Here is a 17,321-nt window from a genome sequence, read left to right as displayed (position 1 = left end):
AAAAAAAAATTCATAGGATTTCAAACAACTACATAGAAATGCAGCTATCACAATATTTTAAAATTTTTGATATATTAATAGGCATGTCAGTATAAAAGTTTTTTTTTAAATGGCTGCACATTGCTTGACACTCCTTCTATTGAGAGGTGGGGTCCACCATCTGTCTCCTTGATTCTGAGTGGACTTGTTTGAAACTAACAGAGCACAGAAGTAATTCTCTGTAACTTACAAAGCTGTCATAAAAGACCATGCAGCTTCCACCTTGATCACTGCAACACCCGCCTTTGGAGCCCTGTGCCTTGTAGTAAGTCTGACTACCCTGAGACTGCCAGGCTCTGAGGAAGCCAAGGCCATATGGAGAAGTCACGTGTAGGCACTTCATAGGATAGTCCCAGCTGAGCCCAGACTTCCAAACATCCCAGCCCAGGCACCAGACACAAGGGAATGAGCCTTCAGATGGTTCCAGCCCTTAGTTGTTGTGTATTCCATGCTGAGGCCACAGACATTGTAGAATAGAGAAAAGCTGGCCATGCTTGTGTCCTGTCTTAATTCTTGATCCCTACAGAACCCATGAGCATAATATTTTGTTTGAGCCACTAAATGTGGGTGTAACTTCTTATGCAACATAGTCCCTGGACCAACCACTTTAACACAGGAGTAACAACAGTGAGTGGCAGGTTGTCATTAGGAACCATCATTGGGAAGCAGTGAGAACCATAAAGGCTACTTGGAGATGCTGTATTATGACATAAACACTGCTATGGACTCTACTGCTAACAAAGCTCCATACCCAGGGAGCCTACATTTAGGATAGAAGGAAACTCTCCATTTCAGTTAGATGGGACTACCAAAATTTAGATGGGACTTTCTCATGGTCCTCTAAAATTTGGCTCATGGATCTGGGAGTAAGGACTCCTGAGTCAGAGGGAGCCAAAGGCATCAAAAGGCTGGTCATAAAGGAGCTGAGAGTCACAAACTCAAGTTTGGACAAGAAAAGAGAGAGGAGAGAAAAGAATGATAACTCAGCAGGGAGGTCAGAAGACTATCCAATCATGGTTTCCAGGCATCCAAGAAAAGGGACACCCATTTGAGTAATGGATTCAGTACAAAGATGTGGAGAAATATCAGGGGGAGACAGTGGTTAGTGCTGGATATTTCTGCAACTCTCCCATAACAACAAAAACTCAATTTAGTTTTAGGTACAATGTCAGGAGCAGAGGGATGCTGAGGATTAAGGACAAGGCCTATAAAGAGTGTAAGGGCTGCTCTATAAAAAGCCCACATTAGGTCTCTCATCCAAACATATGAAATAAGTCCTATGAAAATAAGGGATCTACCAAGTAATGTTTTAAAAGAGCTGGGAAGGTGGTGTTATTACCATTATTAAAAGAGTCAGGGCTTCCCTGGTGGCGCAGTGGTTGAGAATCTGCCTGCTAATGCAGGGGACATGGGTTCGAGCCCTGGTCTGGGAAGATCCCACATGCCGCAGAGCAACTAGGCCCGTGAGCCACAACTACTGAGCCTGCACGTCTGGAGCCTGTGCTCCGCAACAAGAGAGGCCGCGATAGTGAAGAGTGGCCCCCGCTTGCCGCAACTAGAGAAAGCCCTCACACAGAAACGAGGACTCAACACAGCCAAAAATAAATATAAAAAATCAATAAATAAAATATTTTTTTAAAAAAAGAGTCAAAACCAGGATTACATTTTTTTAATTGAAATATAGTTGATTTACAATGTTGTGTTGATTTCTGCTGTACAGCAAAGTGGTTAAGTCATATATATATATACATATATATTCTTTTTTATATTCTTTTCCATTATGGTTTATCTCAGGATATTGAATATAGTCCCCTATGCTATACAGTAGGACCTTGTTATTTACAGGGTTACATTCTTTAAACAAAACAAAATCCCCAAACCTCCTTAGCTGGCTGTACCTTTCAGAAAAGCCATTCTCTATATATCTGCCAAAAAATAAGATTTTAAAGAAACTGGGAATCATTATTAACAATAAAATACCAAAAGCGGAAATTTATGTTCCTTTAAAAGAAAAAAATTCTAAAGTAACTTGCTGTGATTTTCACAGCCATTTCTCAAATTAAGATTTTATAATGCCTGAGAAGTTGCCGTTAGGACAACCAAAACTAAAATTTTGTTTCAGTGAGGACAACAGCAACAAAATCCCAAAGCCACTGTAATTGGCTGTCCTTATCACAAGACATCCCACTAAATAATACAGCTAGCAAGAATGGGATTTTTTAAAGGTTGGGGCGCTACAGTATTAACACACTCTAAACCAGGAATTAATTTTATTTAATAAACCTGAACCCGTCGACCAACTCCCCGCCCCCTCCGCCCCGCAGGGCGTTCTGAAACAAACCAACCAACCCTGCGGAAAAATAAAAGGGCGTTTTACCCGGGTGGGCTTTAAAAAAAATCCCCGTGTTTACTTTTAATCCCGAGACCCTGAGAGTCGGAGGTTGGGAAACCAAGTACAGCAGCCCAAGCGGCTAGGCCGCCCACCAAGTTCTGTCGGAAAGGGGAAGGGTAAGGTAAGGAAGGTGGTAACACTCAGGTTCCGAGCCGGAGCCCCGGTTCCCCCCTTGAGAGCCGACTTCCCGCCGCGCGGCGCCCCCCCGCCCAGCCGCGCCCCTTGTCCAGCAGTCCCCTGCCGGGACAACCACAGCTTCGCTACCACGTTTAGTACACTCCGCCAGGACTGCTTTTATTGGCCCGGCGCTCGTTGGTGCTTCTTGTGAGGGCGGGCTTCCGAAGGAAACGGTAGCCAATGGGAAACACAATCAACTGTTAATAGACAGAACACCGTTTCCAGGCAACGCAAAGGAGGAAGGCACAAACGCGGGTATCCTCAAATATGTATAAACAGAGCTCTTGGTCAATGGATGTGCAAAGGAGGGGAGGTTTCGCTCACGTTGGCCAATAAGAAGCGTTTGCGGCCGACCCGCTTACAAACATTAACAAAAGGTGTCCTGCGAGTCTAGTCTCAGCTTCAGAATTCCTGCGCTGGGCACCCCACCCGGACTTTACAATCAACCCTTCGCGCTGTTTGCTCCTTCTCTGAGATTTACACCCGGCGTTGGAGATCCTCCGGCCTTGTCCAGGTGCTACGACCCCGTTAACTCCGAGACCTGACTTTGCACACAGCCGGTCTCATCACTGGGCTAATAAGTAATAAAATTAAGGAAATGGGGGCTTCCCTGGTGGCGCAGTGGTTGAGAATCTGCCTGCCAATGCAGGGGACACAGGTTCGAGCCCTGGTCTGGGAAGATCCCACATGCCGCGGAGCGACTAGGCCCGTGAGCCACAATTGCTGAGCCTGCGCGTCTGGAGCCTGTGCCCCGCAACAAGAGAGGCCGCGACCGCGAGAGTGAGAGGCCCGCGCACCGCGATGAAGAGTGGCCCCCACTTGCCGCAACTAGAGAAAGCCCTCGCACAGAAACGAAGACCCAACACAGCCATAAATAAATAAATAAATTTAAAAAAAAAATTAAGGAAATGGACAGGGGAGACATTAATGCAAGAAATCAAACAGACGCTCTCTGTGACGCTCCCCTTTGCAAAACCGAGCCCCGGGGCAGGTTGCACGTTTCTAACCAGCAATCAATACAGAGTGGGCAGGCAGCAGACATTGCATTTAATTCAAATGACAGCCATTTCAATGTTCTACAGCTTACCTCAGGTTCTGAGCGCAACGCTGCGCTTATAAGCAACAACTGACTGGTTTAATTTCAGCAAACTCCTTTTCGTGTGAGTATTTTAAATTTTTCCATTTCAAAGGGGTCGTTGGCCTTGCTGCATTTTTTTTTTCTTGGTTGCCCCAGAGACCCACGGTGCCCCTCGACTTTAATCTCCACCCACAGAGTCCAGAGCCCCATTCTTCCACTTGGAGACTGTTCCCAAAATAGTAGTATTATAGTATATATAGTTTAGTATTATGCAGAAAATACGCATAAAAACCTTGCCATTCTTCGATATAGATCCCTACATTACAAGCTGGTGAAAACTGAGAATTTTAACCGGAATATGTTTTTCTTCTATTTGAATCCAAACATTTCTATCTCCTTTACAATTGTTGGGCAGAGTTTCAAAATCAAGCAATAAACTCAACCTTAAGTTTATCCTTATGTACAGTGCCCCCTCCACATATATAGGATCAAATGCAGGCCACATCCTTCCTAGCACCAAGGATTGGGAGACTCACATCCCAGATTATCCACCTCAGTGCCTTCCAAGGTGTTAAAATCAAACTGCTCATGACAGAAAATGGATGCCTCAAGAAGTGACAGTGACCCAGCAATTCCACTTTTAGGTATATACTCAGGAGAAATGAAAACATATGTCCACACAAAATCTTGTACCTGAATGTTCTTAGCATTCATAATAGCCCCAAAGTGGAAACAACCCAATATCCATCAACCAATGAATATATAAATAAAATGCGGTATATCCGGACAAATGAATAATACTCAGCAATAAAAAGGAATGCAGTACTGATACATGCTACTGTGAAACAGAATAAAGGAAATCTCATTTAAAATGGAGGTGGAAGGGGGAGACCTCACACACTACCGCTTGATTTCAATTACACACCCCAAGAGGAAGTGGTACAGGCCTGAAGGGGAAGACTTCTCCTTGCCCAGCAACAAGCCCAGCCAATGAGAAACGCTGCACCATGAACTCTTTCATCCAATGGTTTAGTTCAAAACAGCCCCTCCCAGCCTCCTCCTTTTTCTGTTCCTCTCCTTTGCCAGTTGTACTTGCCTATAGTTTTTCCTATAACATGCTTGTCCTGAAATGCAGTTCTTTGCTTCTCCTGAATAAGCCCATTTTGCTCATAAAATAACTGGCCATTTTATTTTTAAGGTTGACACTACACCATGGATGAACTTAGAAAACACTGTGCTAAGTAAAAGAAGCCAGTCACAAAGACCACATATTATGTGATTCCACTTACATGAAATGTCCAGACTAGACCAATATATAGAGACAGAAAGTAGATTAGTGGTTGTCCAGGAGTAGGGGAGTTGGGAGGAAATAGAAGAGTGGATTTAGGATTTCTTTGGGGGTAATGAAAATGTTCTAAATTTGTGGTGATGTTTGCACGACTTTGTGAATATACTAAAAGTCATTTAATTTTTTTTGTAACCTACTTGTTTTTTGTTTATTTGAGATATAGTTCATATTCCACAAAACTTACCATTCACCAATTTTAAAGTGTACAACTCAGTGGTTTTTAATATATTCACAGGGTTGTGGAAATACCACCACTTACGCCTGGGCATTTTCATGACCCCATAAAGAAACTCCATGCCATTAGTAGCCACTCCCCATTGCCTTTTTCCTAGCCCTGGAGACCAGTGATCTACTTTCTGTCTCTATGGATTTGCCTATTCTGAACACTGCATATAAATGCATATATGCAGTATTTGGATATTACATCTATGGATGCATATGATTTGCATACATATGTGGCCTTGTGTTTTGGCTTCTGAGCAATGTTTTCAAGGTTCATCCATGTTGTAGTGTGTCGTCACTGCTCATTCCTCTCTATGGCCAAGAAAGATTCCACTGTATGGAGAGACACATATTGTTTATCCATTCATCAGTTGATGGATATTTGTTCTCTTTTTTGGCTATTAGGAATCATGCTGCTCTTAATAGTCAGGTACACATTTTTGTGAACATATGTTTTCAACTCTCTTGGGTATAAACCTGGCTGGTCATATGGTAACTCTACGTTTACTTTTTTGAGGAACTGCCAAACGATTTTCCAAAGCTGCTGCATCATTTTACATTCCCACCGTCAGTGTATGAGAGTTCTGATTTCTTGATATCCTGGACAATGCTTGTTATTGCCCATTTTTCTTTTCCTGTACTCATCCTAGTGGGTGTGAAGTGGTTTCTCATTGTGCGTTTGATTTGCATTTTCCTAGTGACTAATGAAATTGTGTATATTTTCATGGGATTATTGAACTTTTGTATACCCTCTCTGGAGAAACGTCCATTCAAATCCTTTGTCCATTTTTCAATTGGGTTGTCTTCTTATTATTGAGTTGTGTTTTTTATATATTCTGGGTAATAAATACTTAGCAGATATATGACTTGCAAATATTTTCTTCCATTCTGTGGATTTTTTCACTTTCTTGACAGTGTTCTTTGACACATGAAAGTTTTAAAATTTGATGAAGTCCCATTAATTTTTTTCCTTGGTTGCTTGTGGTTTAGATGTCATAGCTAAGAAATCATTGTGTACTCTAATGTCATAAATATTTACATCTACGTTTTCTTCTTTGTTTGTTTTGTTTTGTTGGCTGTGCAGCTTGCAGGATCCCAGCTCCCCGACCAGGGACTGAACCCCGGGTCCTCAGCAGTGAAAGCGTGGAGTCCCAACCACTGGACTGCCAGGGAATTCTCACATTTTCTTCTAAAAGTTTTACAGTTTTAGAGGTTACATTTGGGTCTTTGATCAATTTGAATTAACTTTTGTATATGGTATGGTTAGGGATCCAACTTCATTCTTTTGCAGTGGTCCCAGTACCATTTGTTGAAAAGAATATTCTGATCCCATTAAATGAGCTTGTCACCCTAATTGAAATCAATTGCCTATAGGTGTATGGGTTTGTTTCTGGACTCTCTAATCTGTTCCATTAATCCACATGTCTATCCTGATGCCAGTACCACATTGTCTGGATTACTGTTACTTTGCAGTAAGTTCTGAAATTGGGGAGTGTGAGGTCCTCCAACTTTGTCCTTATTTTCCAAGGTTGTTTTGACTATTCTGGGTCCCTTGCATTTCCTAGTGAATATTAGGATCAGCTTGTCAGTGTGTTTTTCCGCACTTTGCTTTCTTTCACTTAGTGTCTTCTGGGGTTGGGTCCACGTTACTGTAGGAACCATCCTGTGGTTTCTAGCGATGGCAGGTCACTTCTCTGAAAGGAGGGACTAACTCATGTCACCTGGTTATTCTTGGTTACGTGGTCAAGACAAGAAAGTCAGCCTTCATGTCCACAAGAGGCAGCTGAGGGCACCGGCGCCCCTCCCTAAATGGCAGAGGGAAGCCCTAATGTGGCCACGGGGCATTGTCAGCCCAAAGCCGAGTCCGGGAAGGGCTGGGAGCCCCAGAGGCCGCCCCACCGCACCACGGAGCACCGCAACCGAGCGAGAGCGCCCTGCGCCCTAAAAGCCATTTAATTTTACACTTTCAGTGGGTGATTTGTACGGTATGTGAATTATATCTCAATAAAACAGTGTCTGTGTATCTTTTTATATAGTATTTCCTCCGAAGTCCACATTTTTTGTAATTGACAAAGAAATCAAGATTTAGTTCGTGTCATTTCAGATGCCCTAGGATCATTATTTCTAAAACATCTCCGTGGAGTTTTCCCACTAGTTCCTAAAGAATTTTACTCTTTTTAAGGTTTTCATCAGAATTTTTTTAAGGAAACAAAGTATATATTTAGTGATCTGAGACAAGTGAATGAACTTATGATCTGCAGAAGCCAAAAACAGATAATAATATTTAAAAAACCCTCATTCTTATATCTGCATCTTTAGTGTCCTTGAATTATATACAAGAATTGTGACTTCTATGATTGAAAATAAATGCCTATGACAAGGATTCAATAAAGGATAGGCACTAATAAACGGTACTCCATACTTACTGGGGTGAGGTCTTTAAAGATGCTACTACAGTAAGAAAAAAGAAGAAGAAAAGGCAAAGAAACTGCATTGGCCACCAAGATGCTAAAATCTACCTAAGTCAGGTATTCAGCACACACACACTAAATGGATGTGTAAAATGGTCAACACAGTCTCCTTGAATATAACCCCTTATTAATAGGTCTGTGGAGTAAGAGATGGTGTTCTACGGAGTCAGGGATGGGAAAGTCTGTGGGGTCAGGGATGGGAGAATCTGCATTATCAGTGATGGGGTGTCTGTGAAATCAGTGAAGGGGCTACGTGAAGGCCAGACCTGTGGGGTCATTGATCAGGATCTGTGTGTCAGTGGTGGAGATTGTGTAAGGTCAGTGAGTCAGTTTGTATTCGGGGTCCGGCCAAGTGCACCGATTCCACCCACCACTGGGTGCGGTCTGGAGGGACAGTGACACCTCGGAGTGAAGGGCGGTGTTGGTGGTGGTTTTTTAGAAACGGCAGACACCCAAACACCGGAGGCTTTTAGGAAGAAGTTTTTGTCTGGGTCGCATCAGGGTCCAATGGGAGACCTGGTGGGAGGTACCGCCGGGCTGTAAATAACTGGTGAAGGCGGGGCCTCTCAACAACAAAGGAGCCAATTGGAGGCCTGGGACGCTAGGCCATTGCTGTGAGTGACCGGCAGGGACAAGCCCTCCCAACAACAAAGGGCCCCTGGGAAAGAAATCCGTGAACCAGCGGACACTGAGACATTGCTATGGAAACCAAGGGCTTTTCAGGTCCGACGATTTCTCTTTGTCTAACTGGCGAGCTTTCGTCCAGCGCGTCCCCCTGAGGATCCAGTGTGCAGTCTCCCGCCGTTTTCTCTAATCTGGGGGCTATGTGTTTCCTTCGTCACTGCGCGAGTCTCACTCGTCTCCTACCCCAGGCATTTGCCGCGTGTTGCTAGACATGCCCTCTCTCGCTCTACCCAAGAGAGCAGTTGGGATTTGGGGGGAGGGGGCAGGTGCGGGGTAGCTATGGCGGGGTGGGGTTGGGGGAGGGGAAGTGAACAGAGTCCTTTACCACACCGTAGCCCACTTAGATTCCCCAGTCTGTGATAGGAGAATCATCTTTTCCGCAGGGTTTTAAATCCGAGGCACTTGGGGAGAGGGCAGAGTTGCAGCATAGCAAAGTTGGGGATTGGAGCGGTGGGAGATGTGTCCACGTGAGTCGGTATCATTATTCCTGGCACCCTATATTTGCCTGCTCAGGTTTCCCAGTCTGTACCAGGTGCCCCGCTGACCCGCAGGGGTCTGAGGGGAAGTCAGTCCCAAGTCTCTGCTCCCCTGGGCTGCGACGGTCCAGCCACCGCAGGGGGTCTTCCAGGTCCCGACAGAGATGGGTAAGGGACTGAATAGCACCGCGAGTATGGGGTCAGAAGGACCAAGACAACTGATGGTTGCAAGGCACTTTATTTAGAATTTACTGAATCTTATATAGACAGAAGAGGAACTCATTATTAGACAATGAACCCATAGAATTGCTTATCGTCTCAGTTCAGTCACCACCATGGACGTCAACAAGTTTACAACGACCATCCTTGAACATTATCTTCCCTTAACCAGGCACACACACAGCCCCCAGCCATAAGGAACAACCAGGACTCTCAGTTCCCTGAGGTCTCCCGGCTTGAGATAGCTTTGCTAATCTCTTTTACATTCCTCAGGCCTGGGACAAAGAGTGCATTCCAAGTCAAGGGTAAGGGCTTTGCTTTTTGTGAGAGACATACTGTCTCCTCCAGGAGTTACCTCCGGCTAAAACTGCATGCCTCCCACACTGGGCTGGATTGGAATTTGCTCCCAGAGGCTTCAATCTCAACGTACACATCCTGGGTGGAGGGGATAGTGTCTTTTGACTTTTAAATATTCAGTTTTTGCATAGTTACATTTATCAGTCTCTTCCTTTATGGATTCTGGGTTCTGTTTCTTATATGCAAAGATATCCTCGTGCTTAGATTAAAAAAAAAACTTTATGTCACCTAATTGTTATAGTTTTGATTTTTAAATTTCCCTTGGAATTTATTTCGGGGTAGAGTGTAAGGTAGAGATGTAACTATTTTTTTCCCAGATGGATAAACAACTGTCCAAACACCATTTACTGAAGAGTCATCTTTTCCCCCCTCTCTTCCATGTTTGTTACTGTCCCAATAACACACTGAAGTTCTGCAGACTATTTGACTTCTGATAGGGCAAGTCCTTCCATTATGTAATTATCTTCCAAAACTTTTCTGGCTCTTCTGGCCCATTTTGTCTTGCAAATGAGTATCAGGATGGGCTACTCAAATTCTACTAAAGAAACGATGCTGGGATTCTGATTGAAATGCCCTAGAATTTATAGAATATTTTAGAAAGAACTGACATTTTAACATTAAATCTACCTATTGGGAATTATGGTATCTGTTTCCTTTTATTCAGGTCTTCTATGTCTTTCAGTAAAATCTTATACTTTTATTCAAGTAGATCTTCCATAATTCTTTTTAGACCTATTCTGAGGCTTTATTCTAAGACCTATTCTTAGACCTATCCTAAGTTTTTATTTAGTTTTATAATGATATATATTAATTGTGATTATTACATTTTCTAAGTAATTGTTACCTGTGTGTACATTTTTTAGTGTTGATCTTTTTTTAAATTAATTAATTTATTTTTATTTATTTATTTGGCTGTGCCGGGTCTCGGTTGCAGCATGCGGGATCTTCGTTGCGGCGTGCACGATCCTTAGTTGCACATGCGGGATCTTTAGTTGCGGCATGCATGTGGACTCTCAGTTGTGGCATGCTAACTCTTAGTTGTGGCATGTGGGATCTAGTTCCCTGACTAGGGATTGAACCAGGCCCCCTGCTTTGGGAGCTCAGAGTCTTAGCTGCTGGACCACCAGAGAAGTCCCTAGTGTTGATCTTATTTGTTTTTGTTTTTTATTGAAGTATAGTTGATTTACAGTGTCATGTTAGTTTCAGATGTACAGCACAGTGACTAAGTTATAAATATATACATATACATATTCTTTTTCATATTCTTTCCCTTATAGGTCATTACAAAATAGAGTATACTTCCCTATGCTATACAGTAGGCCCTTGTTGGTTATCTATTTTATATATAGTAGTGTGTATATGTTAATGATCTTATTTGTTTTAAGAATATAAAACATATATAGAAATAGTTTCGTTTTGTGTATATAAATTATACATAGTTTTATATCTGGTTTGATTAGTTAACATTATCTCTTGGGAATTTTTCCATCTTGGTACATATAGATCTTATATTTCTGGTTTTCTTTTAAGCTGCATATTGTTTCATAGTAAAAATGAGCCGGGATTGGCTGGGCCCCTGCCGCGGTAGGTGGCTGCGAGAGGTAGGGAGGTAGGTGGGCCGCATCGCGCCGCCTCCACCTCCGGTCCGTAGCTTTGCCTCTCTCTCCTGTTCTGCCGCGGGCCCACGATGCCACAGTACCAGACCTGCGAGGAGTTCAGTCGTGCAGCGGAGAAACTCTACCTCGCAGACCCTATGAAGGCACGTGTGGTTCTCAAATATAGGCATTCTGATGGGAGTTTGTATATTAAAGTAACAGATGATTTAGTTTGTTTGGTGTATAGAACAGGCCAAGCTCAAGATGTAAAGAAGATTGAGAAATTCCACAGTCAACTAATGCAACTTATGGTGGCCAAGGAATCTGCAGTGTTGCCATGGAAACGGACTGAATGGTTTGAAATGAAGACTGTTTGTCATGTTCTTAGGAAGTAAATATCTTGAATTTGAGAAAGTGTTGGGACAGAAAATACTTTATGTAACTAAGTGGGCTATTCAGAAGCCAAGAGATCATTTTTTGTACTTTGTTTTTTAATGTTTACTTTAGAGAGCTAGGAATGTAAATGCTTTCAGTTAGAAAGCCTTTATTTATTTTTGGAAATGGAACAAGGAATGCCTCTATCTTGGAAACTTTTTGCAGATTGTTTGATGTTAGGCAAAATAAATAATTACTCTCTGGTAAATTTGTATCAGTAATTTGAAAATGAGATATCAAGAAAAGCCAATTCTTCCTTAAATTTAGTTAATCTGTCTTTAAAATAAAATTAAATGTAACCATTTTGCTGGATTGATATATTTCTTTTGGAGCATGAACTGTGTACTGTTGATGATCAGCAAATATAAAATACGGTAACTGGAATTAACTGTGCACAGCAGTATAGCTGATTATATATGGTAGTGTAGTCTCAATTATATCTAAAAATAACTATGAAAACAAGTATGCTTTACCTTAAACTTTACAAATTTAAACTATATATTTTGTTGTTGTTGTTTTTTAACATCTTTATTGGAGTGTAGTTGCTTTGCAATGGTGTGTTGGTTTCTGCTGTATGGCAAGGTGAATCAGCTATACATAAACATGTGTCCCCCTATCTCCTCCCTCTTGCGTCTCCCTCCCACCCTCCCTATCCCACCCCTCTGGGTGGACACAGAGCACCGAGCTGATCTCCCTGTGCTGTGTGGCTGCTTCCTGCTGGCTGTTTTACATTTGGTAGTGTATGTGTGTCCATGCCACTCTCTCACTTCATTCCAGCTTGCCCTTGCCCCTCCCCGTGTCCTCAGGTCCATTCTCTACGTCTGCATCTTTGTTCCTGTCCTGCCCCTGGGTTCTTCAGAACCTTTTTTTTTTTTTTTTTTTAAGATTCCATAAACTATATTTTTTAATATAAGGGATTCATAGTATCATTAACTTCTTGAGCAAAGACTTACTTTGAATCTAATTTTCAGTGCTCAGAAACATCTGCCATTACTTTAAATGCATGAACAGAACACTCACTAATGGATTGAAACCACCATATTACAGAAATATTTGCCACATATTTGCCATCTATATTTTCTCAGAAGGGCTAAGGATCATTTGAACTGTTAAATTTTTGCATACTTCTATGACACCCCAACCCATTTCTCTCATTACTTAACCAAGGTGTTAAGCATGACTGTCACAACTGTTCTCCATTAAACCAGAAGTATGATATTATTTGATATTTATCTTATATTTGTAACCTGAATTTTACCACCTAAATATAATGTTCACATGTTGATTCCTACATTAAAATATTTTTTGTTAGGAAAAAAAAAAATGAGCCATGGTTATTTACCCATTCCTGTACTGGTGGATATTTAAATTATTTTCAATGCTTTGTTTTCATTGAAACACTGTACTGAGCATTTGTTCTAGGTTGGAATTGCTCACTGAAGAGTCTGTGAATTTCAGCTTTTAATGGGCACTAAGACTGTCTGGATAAATGTTCTTTCCCAGAAGCCACCCATGAGGGTGCCTTTTTCTACCACAGCTGCCAACACATGACCACTCAGAACCATTTGTGGCCCCTTGGACCATTAGTCTGCAGCTGCAGGGAATAGACTATGTTTTCCTCCCCTTCTTCTTGGCTGCTCTTTCCTTTTAGAATTTCTATGAGATGAGAATACAGTAGACCTTCAGATTCCTCTATGACTTTCAGCTGTTGTTTCATACTTGCCATTTGCACTGCATCCTGGCAAATTCCTCAGATCTATCTTCCTGTTTAACATGTCCAACTTAAACTGTATTTATTCTTCCATCCAGCCCACTTACTATACTGTTTTTATTTCAGTGATTTCACTTTTTATTTCCAAGTTATTTTGCTGATCATTTTTAAAGGAGTAATAAACTCTCACATCTCTCTGAGTAATTAGACTCATTCTAACATTCTGCCCTATTTGCTTTATTAGCCTTATCCCCTGGTTCTATAATTGTTTAACTTTTTAACTACAAGCTTCCCTGGATGTTGCAAAAATAGTACAGAGAGTTTCTGTGTGTTAACATCTTCCCCCAAATGTTAACGTTGGAAATAACTATAGCACAATTATCAAAACCAAAAAATTAACATTATACAATACGAAGTGGTTTTCTCCTAATAGGATATTTATGCTTAACATACCTGTGTGCTTATGATTTAAACTCACTACTCCCTTCATTTTCAAGGATCCTATCTATTTTGTTTTCCTCTTCTTTTCTTTCCTGCCTTTGGTTCTACTCATTTGTTTAGTTTTTTTTCTCTTCTAGTGGTATAGAATTTTAATCTCCTTTTGCCCTATTTATTTATGTATTTTTTTAACATCTTTCTTGGAGTATAATTGCATTACAATGGTGTGTTAGTTTCTGCTTTATAACAAAGTGAATCAGCTATGCCATATTTAATATTATTCCTTGCTTTCTATTTGTTTGATATTTTAATATTGCTATACCTGAATCTTTTGTTAACATTTTCCTGTGATATCTTTTTAAAACATCCCTGTATTTTCAACCTGTACAAGTCTATTTTAGTTGTTTCTTAAAAACAGCATGTAGCTCAAAATTTCTTTTCCAATCTTAGAATCTTTGTCTTTCCATCCAATAACTCAACACATTATTTTATTGAATTAGTAATAATAGTAATAGTAACAATAATTTGAACAATTATTATGTGCCAGGCCTATGTGTAGTATTTTACATTGATTATAACAATGGATTATACCATTTCACCCTAAGAAATGTACAATTATTCACATTTTTTAGATGTGGAAAATAAGACCAGAAAAGGTACTAGAAAGCTTTGTCCAATGTTACACAGAAAGTGGAAAGCAAGAATTTGTACCCACAAAGATTGGCTTCCAAGTCCACAAGCTTAGTCACTATGATATAACAAGCTTAGTCACTATGATATATTGCTACTTTTTGACTCATTTTTTAAAAATTCTGCTTTTCTTTTTCCCTATGCTTTCAGGCATTTTTGATCAGTTTTCTTCCTCCATTTATTTAATTCTATATAGAAAAGTCAGTATTCCCCCTCAAGCTACATCCTCTGACCCAGTTCAAATATTGAATATTGGGCTTCCCTGGTGGCGCAGTGGTTAAGAATGTGCCTGCCAAAGCAGGGGGACACGGGTTCGAGCCCTGGTCCGGGAAGATCCCACATGCCGCGGAGCAACTAAGCCCATGCATGTGCCACAACTACTGAACCTGCACTCTAGAGCCCATGAGCCACAACTACTGAGCCCGAGTGCCACAACCACTGAAGCTCACGTGCCTAAAGCCCATGCTCCACAACAAGAGAAGTCACCACAATGAGAAGTCCATGCACAATAATGAGTAGCCCCCACTCACCACAACTAGAGAAAAACCCATGCGCAGCAACAAAGACCCAACACAGCCAAAAATAAATAAATAAATAAATATATAAAAAGAAAGTACAGTTCATCCACCGGGGAGGGTGGGAAGGAAATTAATAGAAACTGTCCCTGAAAAAGCTCAGACAGACAAAGACTTTCTAGACAAAGACTTAATAGACAAAGACTTTAAATCAATTATTTTATATATGTTCAAAGAGTGAAAGGAAACCACAAGAACAATGTTTCACCAAATAGAAAATATCAATAGAGAAAAAGAATTTACAAAAATGAACTACATAGAAATTTTGGAGCAGAAAAGTACAATAATTAATATGAAAAATTCACTAGAAGATTCAATAGCAGATTTGAACAGGCAGAAGAAACAACTGGCAAACTTGAAGATAAATCAAATGAACTTATCCAGTCTGAGAAGCAAAAAGAAAAAGAAAAAGAAAAATGAATAAGAGACCTGTGGAACATTTTCAAGCATACAAACATACATAAAATGGTAGTCTCAAACTGGGTAGGGGAGAGGAAGAAAGAATATTTGAAAGTAATAGCCAAAAACTTTCCAAATTTGATGAAAAACATGGACCTATACATCTAAGAATCTCAAGAAACTCGAAATAGGACAAATTGAAAGAGATTCACAGGCAGACACGTTATAATCAAATTGTTGAAAGCCAAAGATAAAGAGAGAATATTTAAAGCAGTAAGAGAGAAGCCATTCATCATGTATACGGAATCATTAACAAAATTAACAGCTGATTTCTCATTAGAAACCATGAAGGCCAGAGGCAGTAAGATGACATATTCAAAGTGCTGAAAAAGAAAAACCAAAATTGTCAGTCAAGATTTCTATAGCCAGTTAAACTATCCATCAAAAATAAAGAAATTAAGACGGTCCCAGATGAAAGTTCATCAGTATTGACCTGCCCTTCAGGGAATGCTAAAGAGAGTCCCTCAGGCTGAAACAAAATGACACTAGAAAATAGCCCAAATCCACATGAAGAAATAAAGAATGCGAGTAAAAGTAACTACACAGGTAAATATAGAAGTCAGTATTAGTGTATATTTGGTCTATAACTCATTTTGACCCCTATATGAATTAAAAGACAACTGCATGGGGACTTCCCTTGTGGTTCAGTGGTTAAGACTCCATGCTCCCAACACAGGGGGCCTGGGTTCAATCCCTGGTCAGGGAACTAGATCCCGCACGCTGTAACTAAGAGCTCACATGCCACAACTAAAGATCCCACATGCTGCAACAAAGGTCCCACACGCAGCAACAAGGATCCCGTGTGCCACAACTAAGACCTGGCACAGCCAAATAAATAAATAAAGATTTTTTTAAAAAGCCAACTGCATGAAAAAATAATTATAAATCTATATTGATGGGCACACCTGTATAAAGATGTAATTTGTGACAATAATAAAAAAAGGGGATAGAGCTGTAAAGGAGCAGAGTTTTTGTATACTACCGAGGCAAAGTTGGTATTAATTCAAACTAGATTGTTATAAGTTTAAAATGCCAATTGTAGGGAATTCCCTGGTGGTCCAGTGGTTAGGACTCAGCACTTTCACTGCTGTGGCCCAGGTTCAACCGTGGTCGGGGAACTAAGAGCCTGAAAGCCACACTGCATGGCCAAAAAATAAAAATAATAAATAAAATAAAATGTCAATTGTAATCCCAAGAAATCACTAAGAAAAAAAATATATATATATACAGAAAGAGAAATGAGGAGGGAATCAGAATGGTACAGTACAAAAAAATTCGATTAAAAATAAAAGAAGGCAATAATGAAGGAATTTGAGGAACAAAACATGTATAACATATGAAACAAATAGCAAACTGGCAGAAGTCCTGTCTTATCAGTAATTATTTAAATGTAAACAGATTAAACTCTCCAATTAAAGGCAGAGATTGGCAGACAAGATTTTTTAAAAGATCTAATTATATGCTGTCTACAAAAGACTCACTTTAGATCCAAAGACACAGTTTCAAAGTGAAAAGGTGGAAAAAGACATTTTATGCAATTAATAATTCAAAGAGACTTGGAATTGTTATAATATTAGACAAAATAGACTTTAAACCAGAAAACATTACAAAAGACAAGGACATTATACATTAATTAAAATGTCAATCTATCAAAAGATATAACAATTACAAACATATACGCAACTAACAACAGAGCCCCAAAATATATGAAGTAAAACTGACAAGATTGAAAGGAGAAATAGTTCAATAATAATGGCTGAAGACTTCAATACCTCACATCCTTTAATGGACACACAACAAGATAGAAGATCAACAAGGAAATAGAAGAATTGAATAACACTATAAACCGACTAGACTGAACAGACATATATAAAACACTCCACCCAACAACATCAGAATAAACAGTTTTCTCAAGTGTACATGAAATATTCTTCAGGACAGACAATACATTATAT

The sequence above is a fragment of the Balaenoptera acutorostrata genome, chromosome 19 (assembly GCF_949987535.1).
Source record: "Balaenoptera acutorostrata chromosome 19, mBalAcu1.1, whole genome shotgun sequence".
Lineage (NCBI taxonomy): Eukaryota > Metazoa > Chordata > Mammalia > Artiodactyla > Balaenopteridae > Balaenoptera > Balaenoptera acutorostrata.
This window is presented reverse-complemented; position numbering follows the sequence as displayed.